General features: G+C 44.0%; 1 pseudogene; it reads left to right on the plus strand.

Annotated features, from left to right (window-relative positions):
- The first annotated feature begins 2,431 nt into the window (after positions 1–2,431).
- Positions 2,432–2,549, plus strand: LOC126260996 (5S ribosomal RNA; annotated as a pseudogene).
- The last annotated feature ends 23,661 nt before the right edge of the window (positions 2,550–26,210 follow it).

Genomic DNA, 26,210 nt, shown 5'->3' on the forward strand with positions numbered 1-26,210 from the left:
GGTATTATAGCTCCTCCAGCTACGTATTATCTCTGGTTGACATAGCAACGCAATCAACTTCGCTACTTATACGCAACATTCTAGTCGGTCGTTCTAAAAGGAAAGAGACATTGCGTAGACAGTTAAATCATAACAAAGCGATGAAGGATATGTGTAAAAACAATTAAACCCTTAGGATTACAGTGAAGTGCGATCCTAAAGAGAGTAGCAATTTCGATGGTAAAACTACGATACAGATATTAGTCGGGTGGTGGTTAGTCATTACGCTACTGACTCCAAACAGCAGCGTCGTACCACCACTGCAAAGCGGTGACCATTTAGAGAGCCGAAATTATGGGCAAGAACTACGAAATAATACAAAATTATCCGAAAAGGAGGAAAGATCTGGAGGGAGAAGAGAGATGGTACGTCCAGAAGAAACAAGACGCAAGCAAGAATCTTACCGAGCTAACTACCAAAACACAAGAAAAGAAGAAGCCTATTTGGGGGAAGGATAATTTCGTCGCACAGGCGACGATAGCAGAAGGGCCGGGAGAGCTGCAGGACGTCTAGCCGCAACCGCGTCCAGCCGCAACCGAAGCTCTATGACGGCGCCGTTGCAGTCTCTGCTGCACAACCAGCTCCCAGCCAGCAGTTGTTGCACCTCGCCAGTGCGTTCCCGTTGCAGCCATCCGCACCCGCAGTTGCTCGATACATCGTAACAGACACGGTGAGTCAGATTAATTGACTAAACACCCAGCGATTGAAGTGAATATTAAAACTCACAGGGGATGGACAAAAATGTTGAAACACCAAAGACACAACACACGTGGTGTAGGGGGTGGGTACATTCTAGTGTCCAATTCCACTCGTCGTCATATGCAAGCCAAAGACGCTACATACAGGCAATCTATGAAAGCAACGGATCATATTCGTTAACAAACAAATGCAGCATGGGATAAAATTACAGTCACATTTCACGCAGTGAGTTACTTAGCCATCAGTTATATCGAAGCAAATTGAAGATAACGGCAATAATTAAGAACAAGAATTATAATCCAATTTTCACGTCTGATAAGAGTTATTCTCTTAATTTATGCGAGTAGAGAACCTTTAAATTGCATTACAGTAAAGCGCGAAGTGAATTCAAGCTATTATAAAATAGCGTTAATTTCACTATTAATTACTGAATCTGGCGGGTGAAGGGCAGGAAAGTTGAGGTTTTAGGCGGGGAGAAATTAAAATGTAACAGAAAAACTGTAAAATGAAATGAATGATAATAAATACGAAACACCAGCATGAAAAGTAAAGAAACCCACACACTAAATTCTAGAAGAAAAGCCAGTACACAACTAACGAAAATCCACAATAAATATCGAATATGGAATCGATAACTAGAATTAACCTATGTAGCCTACATAAATTACAGTTATCGATTCCAACTGTCCCATGATTGGTGTGTAAATTATTTTGCTGGAGTTCAATGCACTGAAACGTAATAGCATTTCTACATTTGTAATTGCTCTCTAAAACTACTGCGTTGAGATAACGAAAGTTGGAATCGGTAACTAGGACTGACCTATAAGGTCAGTTCTAGTTACCGATTCCAGTATTAGCAATTTTTTGTTGAACTTCAGAGCAATTAAAAGTGCAGAAATCTTATTAGGGTACATTTTAGTCTATACATCTGCTGAAAAAACTAATTAATGAACAACTGAACCCTTGGAATCAGTAACTAGAATTGACCTATACAGCTTAATTCTAGTTACCGATTCCAATATTTGTTAGACTCTGCTTTTTGTGAAATTTCGTTACTCGTCTACTAGTCCCGTTAGATTTAATAATTATTTTTAAAAATTAACGCTATTTCACAGTATTAAGATTTCATCATGTGCTGTAGTATAATGTATTGAAAGGTCCTCTGCGCTTTTCTTATTCGCATAAATTACGATAATAATTTATTTCAGACAAGTATGCTTCTTCTCTTCCGTTCTTGTTTATTTTTGTTACCTTCAGTTCTTTTCGGTATAATTTGTGGCTAAGTAACTAATCACGTGAACTGTGACTGTAAGTTTATCTTATGCTACGTTCGTTTATTTACGAATGTGAACAGTTGCTTTCAAAGCTCCCTCTAAATAGCGCCTCTGCCTTAAGTATGATGTCATTGATCGAAGCCGACGAGTGGAATCGGACACTAGAATTGATCCTACGGGTTTTCCAGGGGATCTTGTACCATTATTCCGAAAAATAGTGCCAAGTTCAGGTAACAATTATGGGGGCGGAGAGGATCCTACATTCTGCTCTCCAAAGTAGACCTCAAAGGTTCCATAATATTGAGATTTGGTGACTGTGACGAAGGCGATGTTGAGCAGTTTGAAATGAGAACTAACAATAAATCAGAGTACGTAAAGAACTGATAATGTACTATTACCTTTACTGTTCTCACTCAAGAGCCAACGGCCTTGCCACAGTGGTAACACCGGTTCCCGTCAGATCACCGAAGTTAAGCGCTGTTGGGCTGGGCTAGCACTTGGACGGGTAACCATCCGGTCTGCCGAGCGCTGTTGGCAAGCGGGGTGCACTTAGCCCTTGTGAGGCAAACTGAGGAGCTACTTGATTGAGAAGTAGCGGCTCCGATCTCGGAAACTGACATAGGGATGGGAGAGAGGTGTGCTGACCACATGCCCCTCTATATCCACATCCAGTGACGCCTGTGGGCTGAGGATGACACGGCGACCAGTCGGTCCCGTTGGGCCTTCATGGCCTGTTTGGATGGAGAGAGAGAGAGAGAGAGAGAGAGAGAGAGAGAGAGAGAGAGAAACTGTGGTAGCCAGAAGAGTTGCAATAATTCACCCAGGTGTTCACAAAACCAGTCCTGGACTGTGCGAGCTATGAGAACAGAGGCCCTGTACTCTTGGAACACAGCGTCACCACTGGGAACAAATATTGTACCACAGGATGGACCGAGCAGCCAAAATTGCGACATAATCCCTGGGCAGTAAAGCGATCTTGTAGAGTAACCATGGGTCCCGTGAAGTTGTATGGCTACCAAAACCATCCCATAACCCCCGCCATGTTTCACTCTTGGGAGGTAAACTAGGTCAGAAGTTGGAAACAGTGTGAAACAAACTGCCTATTGGCTTCTGTCTCGGGGTCTTCGGCCGACGTTCATCTAATGATTTTACTGACGTTTCGCCAGCACGAGTGGCTGGCATTGTCAAAGCTTCACTCTCAATTGCCGGTGTCGAACTGGAGCCGAGATCGCGGCCGCAAAGCATATGTAGCTGGCGCGCCAACGTCCGAGGGCTTCTCCACAGTCATTTCCGGTGCGGTTCTCCTCTTGCTACCTGCGACGGTCGTTCGCTGCAGTACGGGAAGCCAGGATCCGTTTACCTTAAGGCTTTCCTCTTTCTTGTTCAAACTGTTCGCGTGTATATATATATATATATATATATATATATATATATATATATATATATATATATATATATATATAACTTCTCTGAACAAGCGCGTGTGATAGTGCTTCTCTACAGCCAGAACTTCCGTGTCAGCGAACTTTATTACGTGGTCGGTCTCACTCAGTGCGTGCTCTGCCACGACTGATTTCTCCACCTGCAATGTCGCTTATGTTCTTTGATCGTGGTGTTGATTGATCATCCAGTCATTCCAACATAAACTTTTTAGCATGTGCATGGTATACGGCATATTCCTGACATTGCAAGTGGGTCCCTTTTCTCCTTTGCTGATCTAAGACACTCTTTGATCTTCCTTGTCGGTTTGAAAAACATCAGTAAAATCAGAAGATGAACGTCGGCCGAAGAACACAAGACAGAAGCCAATAGGTAGTTTGTCAACAAGTAGCCACCAAAGCCTTAACAATTTTGTAGTGTGAAACAAGACTAATCCGGCCAAATGGCATTCTTCCATTGCTCCATTGTCCAGGTTTTATGGTTTCGGCACCATGTTATCCTGTTAGGGGCATTTTCATCACTGATAAGTGGGTTTGGAATTCCAGCTCGCCCCATTCCCTGAGTATGAAGTTCCCTTCATGTTGTTTTGGTGCTGACAGTGTTCGCGAGTGCAACATTCACTTATACAATGACATTTACAGCTGTCGTCTTCTTATTTTTCGTCACAGTCCTCTTCAACGGCCGTCTGTCACGGTCATTCAACACACATTTTCGTCCGCGTTGTAAGTTGTAATGATGTTTTTCTGTATGGTGCCTCCTGATACTTCGGCTACCTTGGTTACAGAAGCACCCACAGTAGGAGCACGAGCAATTTCCCCACGCTGAATTCACATAGCTCCGACGTAATGCACTCACAACAGAACGCTATTCTGACCACACCTGAGACTTCCAATTTACTGAGGAAACGGCACAAGTGCCGTTCGTGGTCAAATCAACTGTGCAGCGTGCAGGCTCCGCTAGCTTCTGCGTTAATGTTCAAGCACGCATTTATCGCGGTGTTTCCATGCCTTTGTGAAATTATTGTATTTAAATAAATACAGGGTGACAATTATTGAACTATATGAAATAAAATCGTCATAGCCTCCGAACAGTTTGCGTTAGGACGTTCAAACTGCACGGTTGGCTGCGGGGCATGGTGGCAATTAGTACGGTTTGGTTTAGCGACGAGGCCCACTTTCATTTGGATGGGTTTGTCAATAAGCAAAATTGGCAATTTGGGGGACTGAGAATCCGCATTTCGCGATCGACAGGTCTCTTCACTCTCAACGGGTGACTGTGTGGTGTGCAATGTCCAGTACGGAATAATCGGTGCGATGTTTCCTGATAGCACACTGACTGCCGAACGGTACGTGAAGGTTTTGGTAGATGATTTTATCCCCATTATCCAAAGTGACCCTGACTTCGACAAGATGTGGTTCATGCAAGACGCAGCTCGACCCCATCGAGCCAGGAGAGTGTCTGATGTCCTGGAGGAGCATTTTGGCGACCGCATTCTGGCTCTAGGGTAACACGAGGCCACTGGCATGGGCCTCGATTGGCCACCATATTCTCCGCATCTGAACAAATGCGACTCCTTTTTGTGGGGCTATGTTAAAGACAAAGTATACAAATGGTTCTGACAAGGGAACCTCCCCATCGCACCCCCCTCAGATTTAGTTATAAGTTGGCACAGGGATAGGCCTTGAAAAACTGAACACAGATCAATCGAGAAAACAGGAAGAAGTTGTGTGGAACTATGAAAAAAATAAGCAAAATATACAAACTGAGTAGTCCATGCGCAAGGTAGGCAACAACAAGGAGTGTGTTAGCTTATGAGCGCCGTGGTCCCGTGGTTAGCGTGAGCAGCTGTGAAACGACAGGTCCTTGGTTCAAATCTTCTCTCAGATGAAAATTTTAATTTTTTATTTTCAGATAATTATCAAAGTTCAGGCACTCACACATAATCAACTTCGCTTTCCAAAATTCCAGGACATGTTCAGATTTGCTTGGACATATACAGAAATTGACGGTCTACGCACGGAAACATTTGAAAACGTAAAAAACATATGTTTTGACAGAGCACAGGGAAAACTGTGCGACTCTGAAACTGTTGCATTCATTTGATGCAGTTTATGTGACAAACTCTTATGTTTTCATCAATTTTTTTGGAGTGATTATCACATCCACAAGAAAACCTAAATCGGGCAAGGTAGAATAATCTTTTTACCCATTCGCCAAGTGTGCAAGTTAGGTGGGTCGACAACATATTCCTGTCATGTGACGCACATGCCGTCACCAGTGTCGTAAAGAATATATCAGACGTGTTTTCCTGTGGAGGAATCGGTTGACCTATGACCTTGCGATCAAATGATTTCGGTTCCTATTGGAGAGGCACGTCCTTTCGTCTACTAATCGCACGGTTTTGCGGTGCGGTCGCAAAACACAGACACTACACTTATTACAATGAACAGAGACGTCAATGAATGAACGGACAGATCGTAACTTTGCGAAAATAAAGAAAGTAAAATTTTCACTCGAGGGAGGACTCGAACCAAGGACCTTTCGTTCCGCAGGTACTCACTCTAACCACGAGACCACGACACTCATCGGCTAATATTGTCCTTTATGTTGCCTATCTTGCACATGGAATACTCAGTTTGTATATTTTGCTTATTTTTTCATAGTTCCACACAACTTCTTCCTGTTTTCTCGATTGATCTGTGTTCAGTTTTTCAAGGCCTATCCACTGTGTCAATTTATAACTAAATCTGAGGCGGGTGCGATGGGGAGGTTCCCTTGTGAGTACTATGGACTTAACTTCTGAGTCATCAGTCCCCTAGAACTACTTAAACCTAACTAACCTAAGGACATCACACACATCCATGCCCGAGGCAGGATTCGAACCTGCGCAGTTCCAGACTGTAGCGCCTAGAACCGCTCGGTCACCCCGGCCGGCACGAAGTATACAGCAATAACCCTAAAACCATTGCTGAGCTGAAAACAGCTATTCAGGATGTCATCGACACTTCAGCGGTTCATGCAGAATTTCGCTACTCGTCAGCGCCTCATCATCGCCAAAGATGGCAGGTATACCGAACACGTCATAACCTAAATCCGAATATCTGTAGCGACGTTTACGTGTTGAATAAAGTGTGTGCACGGCGTAGATTGTAACTAATTTACGTTTTTTAATATAGTTCAATAATTTTCACCCTGTATTTCGAGGTCACAGAACTTCGCTGAAGCGGCAAGGAATCTGGTATAGGCATGTGTATTCAAACATAGAGATATGTAAACAGGCAGAATACGGCGCTGCGGTCGGCAACGCCTGTGTAAGATAACATGTGTCTGGCACAGTTGTTAGATCGGTTACCGCTGCGACAATGGCAGGTTATCAAGATTTAAGTGATCTCGAAGTGGTGTTACAGTCGGCGCACGAGCAATGGGACACAGCATCTCCGCGGTAGCGATGAAGTGGGGATTTTCTCGTACGACCATTTCACGAGTGTACAATATCTCTTTCAAATTCTGAAGGTGGCAGGGGTAAAATACAGGGAGCGAAAGGCTATTTACAATTTGTACAGAAACCAGATGGCAGTTATAAGAGTCGAGGGGCATGAAAGGGAAGCAGTGGTTGGGAAAGGAGTGAGACAGGGTTGTAGCCTCTCCCCGATGTTATTCAATCTGCATATTGAGCAAGCAGTAAAGGAAACAAAAGAAAAATTCGGAGTAGGTATTAAAATTCATGGAGAAGAAGTAAAAACTTTGAGGTTCGCCGATGACATTGTAATTGTGTCAGAGACAGCAAAGGACTTGGAAGAGCAGTTGAACGGAACGGACAGTGTCTTGAAAGGAGGATATAAGATGAACATCAACAAAAGCAAAACGAGGATAATGGAATGTAGTCAAATTAAATCGGGTGATGCTGAGGGGATTAGATTAGGAAATGAGACACTTAAAGTAGTAAAGGAGTTTTGCTATTTAGGGAGTAAAATAACTGATGATGGTCGAAGTAGAGAGGATATAAAATGTAGACTGGCAATGGCAAGGAAATCGTTTCTGAAGAAGAGAAATTTGTTAACATCGAGTATAGATTTAAGTGTCAGGAAGTCGTTTCTGAAAGTATTTGTATGGAGTGTAGCCATGTATGGAAGTGAAACATGGACGATAACCAGTTTGGACAAGAAGAGAATAGAAGCTTTCGAAATGTGGTGCTACAGAAGAATGCTGAAGATAAAGTGGGTAGATCACGTAACTAATGAGGAGGTATTGAATAGGATTCGCGAGAAGAGAAGTTTGTGGCACAACTTGACTAGAAGAAGGGATCGGTTGGTAGCACATGTTTTGAGGCATCAAGGGATCACAAATTTAGCATTGGAGGGCAGCGTGGAGGGTAAAAATCGTAGAGGGAGACCAAGAGATGAATACACTAAGCAGATTCAGAAGGATGTAGGTTGCAGTAGGTACTGGGAGATGAAGAAGCTTGCACAGGATAGAGTAGCATGGAGAGCTGTATCAAACCAGTCTCAGGACTGAAGACCACAACAACAACAACAACAATGAATATCAGGAATCTGGTAAAACAGCCAATCTCCAACATCGCTGTGGCCGGGAGAAGATCGTGCAAGAAAGGGGCCAACGACGACTGAAGACAATCGTTCAGCGTTACAGAAGTGCAACCCTTGCGCAAATTGCTGTAGATTTCAATGCTGGGCCATCAACAAGTGTCAGCGTGCGAACCATTCAACGAAACGTCACCGATAAGGGCTTTCGGATCGAAGGCCCACTTATTTACCCTTGTTGACTGCACCACATAAAGATTTACGCGTCGCCTGGGCCGGTCAACACCGACATTGTACTGTTGATGACTGGAAACATGTTGTCTGGTCGGAAGAGTCTCTTTTCAAATTACATCGAGCGGATGGACGTGCACGGGTGTGGAGACAACCTCATGAATCCATGGACGCTGCATGCCAGCAGGAGACTGTTCAAGCTGATGGAGGCTGTATAATGGTGTGGGGCATGTGCAGTTGGACTGATCTGAGACCCCTGATACTTCTAGATACGACTCTGACAGGCCACGTAAGTAAGCATGCTGCACCCATTCATGTCCATTGTGCATTCCAACGAGCTTGGCCAGTTCCAGCAGGACAATGGGACACCCCACACGTCCAGAATTGCTACAGAGTAGCTCCAGGAACACTCTTCTGAGTTAAAACACTGCCGCTGGCCTCCAAACTCCCCAAACATGGACATTATTGAGCATATCTGAGATGCCTTGCAACGTGCTGTTCAGAAGAGATCTCCACCCCCTCGTACTCTTTCGGACTTATGGACAACCCTGCAGGATTCATGGTGTCAATTCTCTCCAGCACTACTTCAGACATTAGTCGAGTCCATGGAACGTCGTGTTGCGGCACTTCTGTGTGCTCTTCTGGGCCCTACACGATTTTATACAGGTGCACCAGTTTCTTTGGCTCTTCGGTGTAGAAGAGATAACTGAAACTTACTATCAGGACTTTAATTGAAAAAGTAGAAATTTAATTTGTCTATAGAATAAGTTTTAGTTGTAATTACACAAATTGGAACCAGAGAATCTTTAGATTACGCTTATCCAATACGGATATTTTAGAACCCGTGGCTGTTAATTGAATGTAAATACATCAAACTGCAACTAGTCGCTGTTTTGAATAGTTATTTATTATTCCATGAATCGGTTTTCGAACCTTTTCGGGTTAATCTTCATACGGTTTTCTGGAAGTTACATATCTGTTTCTAGCATAATGCTGGGTCCTGGCTCAGCATGGAATAATAAATAACTATTCAAAAGAGTGACTGGTTGCAGTTTTATCTATTTGCACAGAATCTTTATCTGATGATTCCCGATAATGAAACAAATAAAGGAATTTTTGGCTAATCGCAGTGTGGAAATGAGATCAGGACTGATACGTAAAATGGAAGAAAAGACAAGTAAGCAGGTTGATAATCTGAAACGACTTTTGACTGTTAGCAATACTGAAACGAAAGCAGAGATGAGGGTTAGCTTAGCTAATAGTACCTTGAAGATAATACTTGAAATGGAGGAGGAAATAATTAAGGTGACTGAAGCACTAGATACTCACATTAAAGAATCTCGGTTAGAAAGGGAATGCAACAAAGCAAAAATAGAAAAATTTAAATGAGAGCTCTCGGAAAGGATAGATAACGAAACGTCAGGGATGGATGCGTTTATTCAGGAGTCTAACTCAGAAAAAGAGCTAACGAATCAAAAGATAGATAAGTTAGCCGAAGAGCTCAGCGATTTTAAAGTTATATCATATCTCATAGTAAAGCTTAAAAAGTTAATGTAATAAGTTAAGATTTAACAGATACTTTAGACAAATTAAGGTCCGACAGTGCCAGACTACATGAAGAGGATGTTAAAAAAGTGCACGTTACGACAACGGAGCGGTTACAAGTTGACGTAGAAAATATTAAAATAAAACGAGAAAGTGACAGAGCAGATCTTGATAAATTAAAAGTACATCTTAAAAATCTATACTTGTCCCAAGAGCAAGAAGGTGCGAGTGGTCATTCCAAGATTTCTAAGGATGTAAATAAACTTAATCCGAGTACGTTTTCTTTACAATTATTGGTGACTAGCTTATTGGCAACCCTTATGGTGCAAACTTAAGTTGCTTTAAAGGAAAAATAAAGTGTTAGTGGGAGACAGAGAAACTCCTAGTTCAACTAGAAATTTATTAAAATAATTTCGTACTGAAGGTAGTAATGGTATGACGAGTACGTTCCAAACATTTAAATCTGGTGATGGGGTACACCACATCGTGTTCTTACGAAAATCTAAGGCTGCTTTTCCACCCTGGTGGGGTTATAGCAGAAAGATTAAATTTGTTATAGCATATTTTTATTCAGAGAATTAACAGATCGTATGGAAAGAGATGAGGAGGATATACACAATACTCTGAGAGGCATATGAATAAGGTGAAACTACTAGATAGACCCACTCATGAAACGCAGCTGATAGGAGCCTTGATAAACCGACTACCCGCGGGGAAAGATTCGAGCTAAGTAAGCGAGATATTAACCTACCTAGTAACCGTTGGATGATCTGGATAAGGAAAACGAAGACGAAAGGGTCCGATGGAATAAACACGGGTTTTAAAATGGAAATGAGAGTGTAAACAGGGATTCAGAGGTAGTGTATAATCAATATCGTGAAGCAGAAAGAACAAAATTTAACAATTGCTGTAACCGTAACCAAAATAACTATAATCGTCAAGTATAATATCACCAAAGTCCTTCAAAGAATCAACATACGGTAGAGATAATGGCTATCGAAAATGCGGAAAACGACGAAGGTACCATGGGAGGGGGCAGACTGGGCACCAATACGGAATAACAGGTTGGATCGTAAAACGACGACACGGATGTTACGTCCGGTAGCGCATGGTTTACATGCCGCTATCCGCAGACAAGGAGGAGGAGATCAGTGTTTAACGTCCCGTCGACAACGAGGTCATTAGAGACGGAGCACGAGCTCTGATTAGGGAAGGATGGGGAAGGAAATCGGCCGTGCCCTTTCGAGGGAACCATCCCGGCATTTGCCTCAAGTGATCTGGGGAAACCACGGAGAACCTCAGTCAGGATGGCCGGACGAGGGTTTGAACCGTCGTCCTCCCGAATGCGAGGCCAGTGTGCTAACCACTGCGCCACCTCGCTCGGTATTACGCAGACAAGAGGGCGGTACTACTCCAGTTGACCACACCAATGTGCGCCTCAGAATGTACGTTTCATTGCCACATATTTTACGGTTTCTCCTAGTCACAGATAGAACGTAGAAATGAAACTGATTATAAGCTCGATGCTATTTATTTATCGTATTGTTTTATCTTCACGACTCGTACGGGAGTGACATGCAGGAGACAAGAATCCACAGGTTGGCTGCCAGTTTACATTTTGCAGCGTTTGTGTAACACCATCTAGGCAGTCACTCAAGTCTTTGTACATTCGGGCAGCCATTCCTTGCATACGCCTAATGGCCCCTGTTAGTCCAACCAGGATCCCTCATTTTGCCAGTATAAGTTACACGAGTGTATTATAGGCAATGTATTTAGCAGTTTTGCAGTATTCTGCCAATGAATCGAAGCGTGGATTGTGTTTCACTAGAAAATAATATATTTTATCGTTCAGTTCACTTGCCCTTACATTGTTATCCCCAGGTGCGTTACCGAGCGAGGTTCACAGCTGTTAGCACACTGGATTCTCACTCGGAAGGACGACGCTTCAAACCCGCGTCCGGCCATGCTGATTTAGGTTTTCCATGATTTCCCTAACTCGCTTCAGGCAAATGCTGGGATGATTCCTTTTTTGAAAGGGCACGGCCGACTTCCTTCCCTAATCCGATGGGACCGATGACCTCGTTGTTTGTTCCCCTCTCCGAAATCAATCAACCATGTGCGTTTTGGGATGACCTATGTAACTTATGACTCAGTTACATTTTAGTAAGGGGCACTTTTTTTTAGTTATGCAGGATACGCGATTTCTCATTACTGTTCCTTAAGAACTGTTGTCATTATCTGATATTTTGACAAGATTTGACTGAATATTCACTAAACTGTTATCGCAGAAAACTTTCTAATAAATAATAGCATCACCTTGCTGAAACACACTCATGTTCGCATACAATCGTCGTAGCATCGCTCTCGGTATACCCCAGCTGTTTCCCTTCTGTCCAATATGGAACCAATAGTTCCGTCACATGGACATTATCCATGCTTTCCTTATGCCTGTCTACTTCTGTTTTCATTCTCCCATCTCATCTGATAGTCTTACCATCTTATTCCTGGCCCTTCTTCGAAACCACTTTTCTCCAGGTTTGATTTCTTACGTATTTCTTCACATTCGACAAGGCCATAATGATGAGATTACTTAAGACAAAGATAATTAGACAAATTTCTGAAACAGTCACTTCCATTATTATTTTTATTATTATTATTAACACTCCATGTTGAAAAAAAGTGTCTGAACTGAAGTACTTTGTAATGACTTCTACGTGTTTTTCCTCTCACTCAAAATTTGTGCTTAATACGCACATCAAAATCTTATGGGACTTAACTGCCAAGGTCATCAGTCCCTAAGCTTGCACACTACTTAACCTAAATTATCCTAAGGACAAACACACACACCCATGCCCGAGGGAGGACTCGAACCTCCGCCGGAACCAGCCGCACAGTCCATGACTGCAGCGCCTTAGACCGCTCGGGCACATCAAAAAAAGTTTAGCATCACTTCGGTTCCGAGAGTTCCGGAACCTGCACAGAAAATTGGAGTAGAGATCAACATAAACATTATTTCCGCCATTTTTATTGCTCATGAAAACCACATATTGCATGTGGTACCACCATACAGCGAGGCCTTCAGAGGTGGTGGTCCAGACTGCTGTACACACCGATACCTCCAATACCCAGTAGCACGTCCTCTTGCGTTCATGCATGCTATCCACAAGTTCATCAAGGCACTGTTCGTCCAGATTGTCCCACTCCTCGACGGCGATTCGGCGCAGATTCTGCAGAGAGGTTGGTGGGTAACGTCGTCCATAAACAGCCCTTTTCAATCCATCCCAGGCATGTTCAATAGAGTTCATGTCTAGAGAACATGCTGGCCACTCTAGCCGAGCGATGTCGTTATCCTGAAGAAAGTCATTCACAAGATGTTCACGATGGGGACGCAATCACGTATCGTACAGCCTTTACGGCGCCTTCCATGACCACCAGTGGTGTACGTCGGCCTCACACAATGCACCCGAAAACAGCAGACCACCTCGAGCTTACTGCACTCGCTGGACAGTGTTTCTAAAGTGTTCAGCCTGACTGGGTTGCCTCCAAACACGTCTCCGGCGATTGTCTGGTTGAAGGCATATGCGACACTCATCGGTGAAGAGGACGTGATGCCAATCCTGAGCGGTACATTCGGCATGGCGTTAGGCTCATCTGTACCGCGCTGCATGGTGTCGTGGTTGCAAAGCTGGACTTCGCCATGGACATTGGGAGTGAAGTTGCGAATCATGTATTCTATTGCGCATATTTTGAGTCGTAACATGACGTCCTGTGGCTTCACGAAAAGCATTATTCAAGATGGTGGCGTTGCTGTCAGTGTTCCTCCGAGCCATAATCCGTAGGTAGCCGTCGTCCACTGCAGTAGTAGCCCTTGGGCGGCCTGAGCGAGGCATGTCATCAACAGTTTCTGTCTCTCTGTATCTCCTCCATGTCCGAACGACATCGCTTTGGTTCACTCCGAGACGCCTTGACATTTCCCTTGTTGAGAACCCTTCCTGGCAGAAAGTAACAATGGGGATGCGATCGAACCGCGGTATTGAACTACAGACAACACGAGCCGTGTACCTCCTTCCTGGTTGAATGACTGGAACTGATCGGCTGTCGGACCCCCTCCGTCAATTGGCGCTGCTCATGCATGGTTGTTTATATCTTTGGCCGGTTTTAGTGACGTCTCTGAACAGTCAAAGTCATTATGTCTGTGATACAATACCCACAGTGAACGTCTATCTTCAGGAGTTCTGGGAACCGAGGTGATGCACAACTTTTTTTGATGTGTGTATCTTCGCTGTTTTGTGTCTTTTGTTCTATATACATCCTGTCATCTTCTTTTGTCCTGTACTTTGAAGTTCCTGTTTATTGACGGTATTGCTGTGGTCTTCAGTTCGAATACTGGATTTACACCGCTTACCACACTAAATCTGTCCTGTTCAAGCCTCTACATTTTCCAATAACTACTGCAATTCACACAGATCTGAACCTGTATACTACGTTCATCCCGCAGTGTCTCTCCCATCCTAACACTTCCCTCCATTCATAAACTGGTATGAAGGATGACTCATGATGAGCCCTGTCAACTGATCCATTCTTTTAGTCAAGTTTTGTCATAAATTTTTATTTCCCCCCGTCAGATTCACTGTCTCCTCACTGTGAATCTTTCGTATACAAACGACGGAATTGTGAGGGCTTCGACTGCTGATAAATATAAATAAAAGAGTTTCTGCGCCAGCCACTTATTTATTCTGCCACTACGCGTTTCGATTGTTCACACCATGGTCTTCAGGTGGCGAACTGTTTATTTACGTAGCTGGCATTGGTGAAGAGTGCACACCGAGGACAGTGTAATTTATGTTACGTCTTTTTGTTTATTTAGCAAAGTCACTTCTGAAGTTAACAAAAATTAATTTCTGATTGTGATTCGTATTTAGGGGGGGGGGGGGGGCGGTAGAGCCGCCAAAAGTCTGCATACTGCTGCCTGTTGTATGGCCTCTCCGCTCCACTGTACATTATGTTTATACTGTCACTTCAGAGATGCTGTACATGTTACAGACATGCTTGTTTATATTGGATACAAAGGTAAAAGATTAATGTTTTCTACAGAAATATATTTTTTTGTAAAAGTTATGACTGGGCTGTACCAGAATATGGATATGTGCCCAATTCATTTATCAAACTAGGAGTTACGTTAAATACGTTTTCTTATATTTTTAAAAACTATGAGTAGACTTAGAGAAAGCTTTTGACAATGTTAACTGGAATACTCTCTTTCAAATTCTGAAGGTGGTAGGGGTAAAATACAGGGAGCGAAAGGCTATTTACAATTTGTACAGAAACCAGATGGCAGTTATAGGAGTCGAGGGGCATGAAAGGGAAGCAGTGGTTGGGAAAGGAGTGAGACAGGGTTGTAGCCTCTCCCCGATGTTATTCAATCTGTATATTGAGCAAGCAGTAAAGGAAGCAAAAGAAAAATTCGGAGTAGGTATTAAAATCCATGGAGAAGAAGTAAAAACTTTGAGGTTCGCCGATGACATTGTAATTCTGTCAGAGGCAGCAAAGGACTTGGAAGAGCAGTTGAACGGAATGGACAGTGTCTTGAAAGGAGGATATAAGATGAACATCAACAAAAGCAAAACGAGGATAATGGAATGTAGTCAAATTAAATCGGGTGATGCAGAGGGAATTAGATTAGGAAATGAGACACTTAAAGTAGTAAAGGAGTTTTGCTATTTAGGGAGTAAAATAACTGATGATGGTCGAAGTACAGAGGATATAAAATGTAGACTGGCAATGGCAAGGAAATCGTTTCTGAAGAAGAGAAATTTGTTAACGTCGAGTATAGATTTAAGTGTCAGGAAGTCGTTTCTGAAAGTATTTGTATGGGGTGTAGCCATGTATGGAAGTGAAACATGGACGATAACTAGTTTGGACAAGAAGAGAATAGAAGCTTTCGAAATGTGGTGCTACAGAAGAATGCTGCAGATTAGATGGGTAGATCACGTAACTAATGAGGAGGTATTGAATAGAACTGGGGAGAAGAGGACTTTGTGGCACAACTTGACTAGAAGAAGGGATCGGTTGGTAGGACATGTTTTGAGGCATCAAGGGATCACAAATTTAGCATTGGAGGGCAGCGTGGAGGGTAAAAATCGTAGAGTGAGACCAAGAGATGAATACACTAAGCAGATTCAGAAGGATGTAGGTTGCAGTAGGTACCGGGAGATGAAGAAGCTTGCACAGGATAGAGTAGCATGGAGAGCTGCATCAAACCAGTCTCAGGACTGAAGACCACAAGAACAACAATGAGTGGGCTAGGACGTTGAATACGAAATACAAGATTAAATGTGTTACCTACATCAATATGTTTTCCTTTTATTTAAAAAAATACGAATGGGGTGCACATGATATGGTCACAATTCAATTATTGAATTAATTTCTTATTTATAAAATTATTACAAAACAGATCATACATATATATTGTGGATTGAACTTAATGGGAAATGAATCGATGTGGTTACATTAATTGCTGTGCATTGTAACTGTAAATTATGTGAACTACGTTGTCAAAGCTACTGAAAAAGTTGGTTGAAACTGTTTCACTACTGTCGTTGAGTAGATGTTCCCCACGTTTCTATCTGTGGATATAGATTCCTAGTTCTTCAGAGACATTATGCGTCGCTTGTTTAGTGTACGCAGTATTTTAAGGTAACTTTCTACATGGATGTCTGGTATTTGTTATATGGGAGGCTACTGCAGATTTGTGTTCTTTGAAACTGGTGTGGGAGTTACGGCCTGTTTGGCCTATGTACTGAGCAGGGCTTTACTGCATATGATTTTATATACGCCACAGGATGAAAATTTATGTTGACCACGTTTTAAGTTATGAGGAAGTCTTTGGAAAATTTCATTGTTTATTTGGAATGCAATTCTCACTTTGTGTCGCTTGAAGATATTGGCAATTTTTTGGGAAGGGAGGAAGGGAATGCACCTTCTTACTGTATTTACTTGGTTCTTGGTGGTTTTTTTATTCATTTTATTTTTATTTTTAGTTACATTATCTACTAGAGGTTATTTTTTGTTGAGCAGTTACTTTCAAACACAAAGTTTTCATATACATTGAAGAGTCAAAGAAACTGGTACACCTGCATAATATCGCGTAGGGCCGTCGCGAGCACGCTGAAATGCCGCAACACGACGTGGCGTGGACTTGACTAATGTCTGAAGTACTGCTGGACGGAATGGACACCATGAATCCTGTAGGGCTGTCCATAAATCTGTAAGAGTACGAGGGGGTGGAGATCTCTTATGAACAGCACGTTGCAAGACATCAATAATGTTCATGTCTGGGGAGTTTGGTGACCAGCGGAACTGTTTAAACTCAGAAGAGTGTTCCTGGAGCCACTCTGTAGCAATTCTGGACGTGTGGCGTGTCGCAGTGTACTCCTGGAATTGCCCAAGTCCGTTGGAATGCACAATGGACATCAATGGATGCAGGTGATCAGGCAGAATGCTTATGTACGTGCCACCTATCTGAGCCGAATCTAGACGTATCAGGGGTCCCATATCAGTCCAACTGCACATGCTCCACACCATTACAGAGCCTCCAACAACTTGAACAGTCCCCTGCTGACATGCAGGGTCCATGGTTTCATGAGGTTGCCTCCATACCCGTACACGTCCATCCGCTCGATACAACTTAAACGAGACTCGTCCGACCAGGCAGTATGTTTGCAGTAATCAACAGTCCAATGTAGGTGTTGAGGGGCCCAGGCGAGGCGTAAAGCTTTGTGTCGTGCAGTCACAAAGGATACAGGAGTGGGCCTTCGGCTCTGAAAGCCCATATTGATGATGTTTCATTGAATGATTCGCAAGCTGATACTTGTTGATCGTCCAGCACTGAAATCTGTAGCAATTTGCGGAAGGGTTGCACTTCTGTCACGTTGAACGATTCTCTTCTGCCGGAGAGTTTGTGTTTCACCGGATTCCTGATATTCACGGTACACTCGTGAAGTAGTCGTACGGGAAAATCCTCACTCCATCGCTACCTCGGAGATGCTGTGTCCCATCGCTCGTGCGCCGTCTATAACAGCACTTCAAACTCACTTAAATTTTGATAACCTGCCATTGTAGTAGTAGTAACCGATCTAAAAACTGCGCCAGACACTTATCTAGCCGATCGCAGCGCCGTATTATGCCTGTTTACATATCTCTGTATTTGAAAACGCATGCCTATACCAGTTTCTTTGGCGCTTCAATGTAGGATCCACCTGAAGATAATGGTGTGAACCATCGAAATGCGTAGTGGGAAAATGAACAAGTGACTGACGCAGAAAGCTGTTTTATTTTTATCTCCTCATTAGTTAATCGATCTACCCATTGAATCTGACAAGAAAAGCGTTTCTGAAGCAGTGAAATTTGGTAACATCGAATGTAGATTTAAGTGTCCGGAAGCCTTTTCTGAAGTTGTTTGTCTGTAGTGAACCCGTGTATGTTAGTGAAACACGGACGACAAACAGTTTAGAAGAAAAGAGTATAGAGGCTTTTGATTCGTCCGCTACAGAAGAATGCTGAAGATTAGACAGGTAGATCGCGTAACTAACAAGACGGTACTGAACAGAACTGAGGAGGCAAGAAATCTGTGGTACTACTTGACTAAAAGGAAGGATCGGTTGCTAGAACCCATTCTGAGACGTCAAGGGATTACCAATTTAGTACTGTAGCGAAGTGTGGGCGGTAAAAATGTATAGATATGAATACAATACGCAGATTCAGTTGGATGTAGGCTGCAGATTTGGAGATGGAGGGGTTGCCACAGGACATATTAGCATTGACAAATGCATCAAACCAGTTTTCGGACTGAAGTCCACATTAGCGACAACCCATACGGCAACCGAAAATGAAGAGTCGCGCACTGGGTAGAGTAGCACGGAGAGCTGCATCAGACCTATGTTCCGACCAGGCCCCCACAACCGCACGAGTGGTCGACTGTGAAGAGCGGACAAATTGAATAGCTGGGCGGCGGCCATTAGAGTGGTAAACTGACGCGCGGAGTTCGAATGTTTATACATCACTTTTGGTTATAAAATGCCTTCCCTTGAGTTAGGTCACAAACATAATGCCTCATTTAAATACGTTACTACAATATACTTTTTAATTTATGAAGAAACAGCAACTAGTCACTGTTTATGAATTTATCTCACGTACTACATGGAATCTGCCGTTGCTAAAAGTTATGTACTGGACCCCTAGCATTTTTCGTAGTTCATTTATGATAGATGTACGCAAAATGCATCAAAATACTCTAAGATTTGCCCACTATATTAACAGATATTTTCTGACTCTACCTTGCTTTAGATTTTATGACGAGAAGTGCGTTATATATGGCATAGTGCTTTGGCAACTCACGACCAAATTATCAAGTTTCAACCTAACCTAGACCATGAAAACACTACGATCAGCCAACTTTCTTCAAAATGATCAGAACATATAAAAAGTTATTCTGTCGGTCGGAAATCTTGCCTCCTGACATCGTGTAACCATTTTTGTAACAGCTGTGGTTTTGAGAAAGGAAACCTGCAAATAGATGCACACATTATGCTAATACCGTGTTACAAAAACATTTATAAAGCAAGTGCACTGACATACAAAACAACTTAAAATATCCACATACCTGTGAAATGTAATATTCGTTCCTTTCTCGAATTTATTTGTACAATTAATCGCTGCACAACTCTTCACCATTGTACTTCTTTTGATTGAAACGTACAGACAGTAGAATTACGAGTAACAAATACTGTATGTACGCCCCAACAAATATACAACGTTGAATCAGGGTCTTCATAAACAACAATACTACACAACACATCAGACTACAACCACTATAATGGCGTCCAGCCGAAGGTTCAAATTATCCCGCGACTGCAGCGCCATAAGTGAGTCTAGTTATTTTTTACAAGGTCTTTGGTTCCGACTGAAGACCATTACAGCAATAGGAGCAGATCGCCTTCGCCGCGTAAGCAGCAGACGGACGAGTGACAACCACTTGGCTGGTTTTTCTGGCAAAAGTCGCACCGTAGCGAAAGAACGTTGGAAGTGCGCGACGTTGCCAGCGGCGCGAATAATTCGCGAACTGCGCAGTACGCGCGGCGGAGGCGGGGCGCTGGCGGCAGCCCAGGGGCAGAAATAGCGCCGCCGCAGCCCTGCCCTCTCCAGTGTTTACAGCCCGGCCGAGCCCAAAGTTGGCCCGCGCAGCGCCAGCTCTGTTTCCACCCGCCACTGCGCCTTCCTGTGAATGCCGTCTTATCTCTCCATCAATGTTTACCTCCGTGCACCGCAAGCCAGCCTCGAGTGTGTGGCGTGTGGTATCGACGTCGCGTGCCCTGCTCAATCAAACGAAGACGAGTACTAGAAAGCCGATTGTTAATATACACTACTGGTCATTAAAATTGCTACACCAAGAAGAAATGCAGATGATAAACGGGTATTCATTGGACAAATATATTATACTAGAACTGACATGTGATTACATTTTCACGCAATTTGGGTGGATAGATCCTGAGAAATCAGTACCCAGAACAACCACCTCTGGGCATTGAGTCAAACAGAGCTTGAATGGCGTGTACGGGTACAGCTTCCCATGCAGCTTCAACACGATACCACATTTCATCAAGAGTAGTGACTGGCGTATTGTGACGAGCCATTTGCTCGGTCACCATTGACCAGACGTTTCCAGTTGGTGAGAGATCTGGAGAATGTGCTGGCCAGGGCAGCAGTCGAACATTTTCTGTATCCAGAAACGCCCTTACAGGACCTGCAACATGCGGTCGTGCATTATCCTGCTGAAATGTAGGGTTTCGCAGGGATCGAATGAAGGGTAGAGCCACAGGTCGTAACACCTCTGAAATGTAACGTCCACTGTTCAAAGTGCCGTCAATGCGAACAAGAGGTGACCGAGACGTGTAACCAATGGCGCCCCATACCATCTCGCCGGATGATACGCCAGTATGGCGATGACGAATACACGCTTCCAATGTGCGTTCACCGCGATGTCGCCAAACACGGATGCGACCATCTTGATGCTGTAAACAGAACCTGGATTCATCCGAAAAAAGGCATTTTGCCATTCGTGCACCCAGGTTCGTCGTCGAGTACACCATCGCAGGCGCTCCGGTCTGTGATGCAGCGTCAAGGGTCACCGCAGCCACGGTCTCCGAGCTGATAGTCCATGCTGCTGCAAACGTCGTCGAGACGTGGCTGCACGATCCGTTACAGCCATGTGGATAAGATGCCTGTCATCTCGACTGGTAGTGATACGAGGCCGTTGGCATCCAGCACGGCGTTCCGTATTACCCTCCTGAACCCACCGATTCCATATTCTGCTAACAGTCATTGGATCTCGACCAACGCAAGCAGCAATGTCGCGATACGATAAACCGCAATCGCGATAGGCTACAATCCGACCTTTATCAAAATCGGAAACGTGATGGTACGCATTTCTCCTCCTTACACGAGGCATCACAACAACGTTTCACCAGGCAACGCCGATCAACTGCTGTTTGTGTATGAGAAATCGGTTGGAAACTTTCCACATGTCAGCACGTTGTAGGTGTCACCACCGGCACCAACCTTGTGTGAATGCTCTGAAAAGCTAATCATTTGCATATCACTGCATGTTCTTCCTGTCGGTTAAATTTCGCGTCTGTAGCACGTCATCTTCGTGGTGTAGCAATTTTAATGGCCAGTAGTGTATTTCGGTGACAGATATTTTTTCATTATTGCGTTCCAACATACATTCTGGTCCGCCATCTGGTGTAATTTTATTCTTACACTTACTCGTTCTCATAACTGCCGACGTACGTTAAGGAATGTTTCTTCCAGCTTCACTGGAACGCGCAGCTAAGTAAGAATTGAACGCAACTTTACGGTGGACCCACACGGACCGCAATACGCTGAGTAACACATTAAGGCGACAATTTTTGTCAGTAAGGCGTTGGCTACTGTACTTCAGGTGCGTCTGAACCAACGCAGAGCCTCACTCTGTGCGTGTGGAACGTCCCCTCTTCCCGTCGTCATAGATGCCGAGGGGGACCAGCGAAGATCCGAAAAAAATTAACTTCCTGTTCTAATTTCGTTAAAATGATTCATCAGTAGTGCATTTCTAAGAAGTTTTACGTATCTATTGAGCGCCTTCAGCGAACTTCCCACGTTTTGTATTGGAAACGCAGTAGTTGAAGGGAGTGCACACGCGTGCACAACGCAGCACAGCATTGACAGCTGTTTTCTAGACCTACTGATACTCGCACACACACTGCGACGGTGCGAATGTGATCCTGGCCTGGCGTCGCGGTGAAGTGCAAAGAGTTGCGGGCGAGTCTAAATTTAGGGGCACGGCCTCGCGAACAGCCGAGTAGCCGGCACAGCTGTGACAGGTGTTTACCTTGCGGCCACGTTCCGCCGCCGCGTCAGCTCCGGCGTTTGTTTTACCGAGCGCCGCTGCAGGTTGGTTTATGGCGGCGCCCGCGACGCTAACAAGAGCGACCTGGTACGTGTCGGGGCGGAATAATGTTCAACGAAGTAAGACCGTGCACCTACTACTAAGACATACGATGTAATGTGCCTGCAAAACTCGAAATTACTCAAGCGACCCATCCAACAGTTTTGTTTTTATTTTTGTCTTTTACGTAGACAGACCAAGAAATGAGGCAATAAAATCAGCAGATGAGTTTTGTTATTTCGGCGGCAAAATGAGTGGCGACGGCCGAAGCGGAAAAACTCCCCATCGCACCCCACCCAGATTTAGTGGTAAGATGCAACGGTGGATAGCTCCTTCAAAACCTGAACACAGATCAAGCATGAAAACAGGAAGAAGGAGTACTGAGCTGCAATTACTGCAAGCAGTCATATTCGCAAGTATCGAGAAGTATCCGTACGGAGTGAGGTAGCTCAAATCTTTTGGTCGGTCAATTCTTGAATGTTGCTCGTCAGTCTCGGATATTTCCCAAATAGGATTGATTGAGGAAACAGAGAAGATCCAAAGAGGAACAGCGCGCTTCGTTTCGGGTTCATTTAGTAAGCGCCAAAGCGACACCCCCGTAGCTGAGCCAAGTCCTGTCGTAGACGCTGCGGGCGAGCATCACGGCCTAGAAGAGTCAACTAATAAATTGCTGCCTCCTACGTACATTTCGCGAAGAGACCACGAAGTAAAAATTAGAGACATTGGAGCAAACACGGAGGATTACCAGCAATCGTTCTTACAGCAAACTGCCCACGACTTGAACAGGAAAGGGGGAAATGACAGTGTAGCACGAGTACGTGGATGTATTTACGAAGGGGGACCCAAAAGTAACCGGAATCGTAATGCTGCACATCGTGTACTTGTAGTAGCAGGCTGCGCCACCAGAGGGTTGTAGTAGGAGCTCTGCTGAGTCATTCTGCCAAACGGCGTCACCCAACAGTGAGAAGTGTGGTTTATTTGGCAGTTCTTTGAGTGTGCGTACTATGCCGACGTGACACGAGGAAATGACTAGTTCTTACGAACAACGTGTGGCAGTGTTGTTTTGTTTCTTGCTCGACAAGAACGCAGCAGAAACTGTTGCGATGATTCAGACAGCCTACAAAGCCTCTTAGTGAAACGCAAGTGTACGAATGGTTTTCTCGATTTAAAAAGGGAGAAATGGTGGTTGAAAATCAGCCCCATTCTGGTCGACCTTCAACTGCTCGAAGCGAAGACAACATCGACAAAATCCGTGATCTCATCAGTGAAGATCGACGCAGGACAATCGACCAACTCGAGAACTTGTCCGGGTTGTCCTCGAGCTCAATTCAGCGCATCTTGACCATCGATTTGGGGATACAAAGAGTGGCAGCAAAATTCGTGCCGAAGCTTCTTATCGGAGATCAAAGGGATCGTCCCGTTTGAGCCTGTCTCGAAATGAAGGACGCGTTCAAAGATTATCCACATTTTTTCAACAAAATCATTACAGGTGGTGAGTCAAGGTGCTATGGGTACGATCCAGAAAGTAAACAACAGTCATCACAATGGAAGTCACCCGGCTCACCTCGATCAAAAAAAGCCTCGAGAAGTGAAATCGAAAGTGAAAACGAAGTTGATCTGTTTTTTTGACATCAACGGGATCGTACACTCCGAATTTGTCCCTGAAAACCAGACAGTAAATCAACAACCCTATTTGGAGGTTATGAAACGGCTTCGCAGAAGTTATTCGCGAAAACGTCCGGCTTTGTGGGATTCTGGCGTGTGGTTCCTGCATCACGACAACGCTCCCGCGCACACAGCTCTCAGCTTTCGCCAGTTTTTGGCCTCAACGAAGACGACTACCTTGACCCACGCGCCCTATTCGCCGGATTTAGCACCCTCGGACTTCTTCCTATTCCCGAGGATGAAAAGAGACTTGAGAGGGAAGCGTTTTGCGGATGTTGAAGACGTAAAACGCAATGTCATGAAAGTGCTAGCAGGTATCAAAGAGGACGAATTTAAAAGGTGCTTCGAACACTGGAATGAACGTTTGGACAAGTGTATTAATGCTAATGTAGAGTACTTCGCAGGAGATTAAGGTTGTATTTGAAAACAATAAAATATATGCTTTCTAGAAAGAAATTTCGGTTATTTTTGGGTCCCCCCACGTATACCAATCTTCTACTAGAACATCTCCTTCTTCACCCTCTGTCTGTCTTCTCCTCCACACTCCACCTGCTAATCCTCGCTCTCCCTGTCCACCCCGTCCCCCTCTATTGGTCCATCTCGTCTTCCCCTTCTCTCTGTCCATCTCCTCTGTATATCTGCTCCTCTTCCCTTTCTCTGGCCACTTCATCCTCCCCTCTTCCTGTCCACCTCCTCTTCTCCAGCCATTACTTCCTTCTCCTTCCTTTGTCCGTCTCCTCTTATTTCCTTTCTCTGTCCATCCCCCCTCTGTCCATCTCCTCTTGCCTTCGTGTCCCTTCCCCCCCCCTCCCTCTCCTCTCTTTCATATCCTGCTCAATCCTATCTCCTCCTCCCCCCTTCGCAATACACACTGTCATCCCCACCCCATAGAACGTTGCTGATTCTTACCGTCACAGAATTTCTTTCCATATAGTGAATAACATATGTACCAAGAAATCGATCCAGAGGTAAAAGGTGGAACTTTCGAGCTGTAAACACGCGTCACATATATTTCACGTAATTTATATTTAACATATTTCGCACATATTTCACCGGTATCTCTAGCGAATTTCGCCCTGTAGTTTCGTTTACAGTCAGCTCAATGTTTATGACGTCATATCTTTTGAACTGTGAGTCGTAAAATGATATAATTTTGCAGGGACATCCAGTGGTATATGTTGAAATTTCCTTCGAAATGTGTTGCCAAAAGAGTTCGTAGTAAAGAAGTTATAAATTAATAAATTAAAACGGTATGCCTGACGCGGTAGGTTTTTATGTTTCTCGATGTTGATGAGGTCATATTTCTTGACCTACGTGTCGTGCAATGATTTATTTTTACAAGTATATTCAGCGGTATACGTGAATACTGTCTGGAAAATGTCTCGCGAATACAGTTAGTAGTAAAGAAGTAATAAATTAAAACGTCTTGCTTCATGCGGTAGTTTCACTGCATGTACAGCGAAAATGTAGTGTGTGACAAACTTTTTTCCTTTGATCATTTTGTGGGGGGTGTCAGAGAGAAAAAATTTCGTAAAGGTTTGAAATTATGTCTAAAGTTGGCTGCAAGTGCTCTCATTCTCAAATACTCGATGAATGCTAGGGCTGTCTGCGTGTCGCGAGCTTCGCTCCTTTTACAACCCCACCCTTTTGGGAGGTAAGTCGTTCTTACCCTCACAGAGGAGGTTATTTCCAGACAGTACCTGATGTGTCTACCAAATTTGGTTGAAACTGAGTCAATGTTTTAGGGGGAGGTGCGGAGCCAAATGTGGCACACAAACTGCAGGCCTCACGAGAACCAGCACTGTGAGGTTTATAGCCTCCTAACTATTGTGCTGGTTGAAAACGACACTGCAATGCGAAAATCGACAGAGATATAGGTGAAATATATGCACAAATATGTGAGAAATGTGTTAAATATGAATTACGTGAAATATATGTGACAACCCCTGCTTCGATTTTTGGTATATATATTATTTACTACATGGGCAGAAATGCTGTGATGGTAAGGACCAGCAGTCTCCTATTGGGGTGGTTATGACAGTGTGGGTTGAGAAGGGGGGAGAACGAGATGGACACAGATAGGAGTGAGTAGGATATGAAAAGAGAGAGAGGCGACAGAGAGAATGTAGACAGGGAAACAGTGTTTTTTTTCCCAGCTCCTCGTGTATAAGCTGACCTGTAGGACAGGAATGCTGTATGGGAACAGTATTTGCCTGCCTAATGGCTCAAATGGCTCTGAGCAATATGGGACTTAACTGCTGTGGCCATCAGTCCCCTAGAACTTAGAACTAC

Source organism: Schistocerca nitens, chromosome 5, assembly GCF_023898315.1.
Source record: "Schistocerca nitens isolate TAMUIC-IGC-003100 chromosome 5, iqSchNite1.1, whole genome shotgun sequence".
Taxonomy (NCBI): domain Eukaryota; kingdom Metazoa; phylum Arthropoda; class Insecta; order Orthoptera; family Acrididae; genus Schistocerca; species Schistocerca nitens.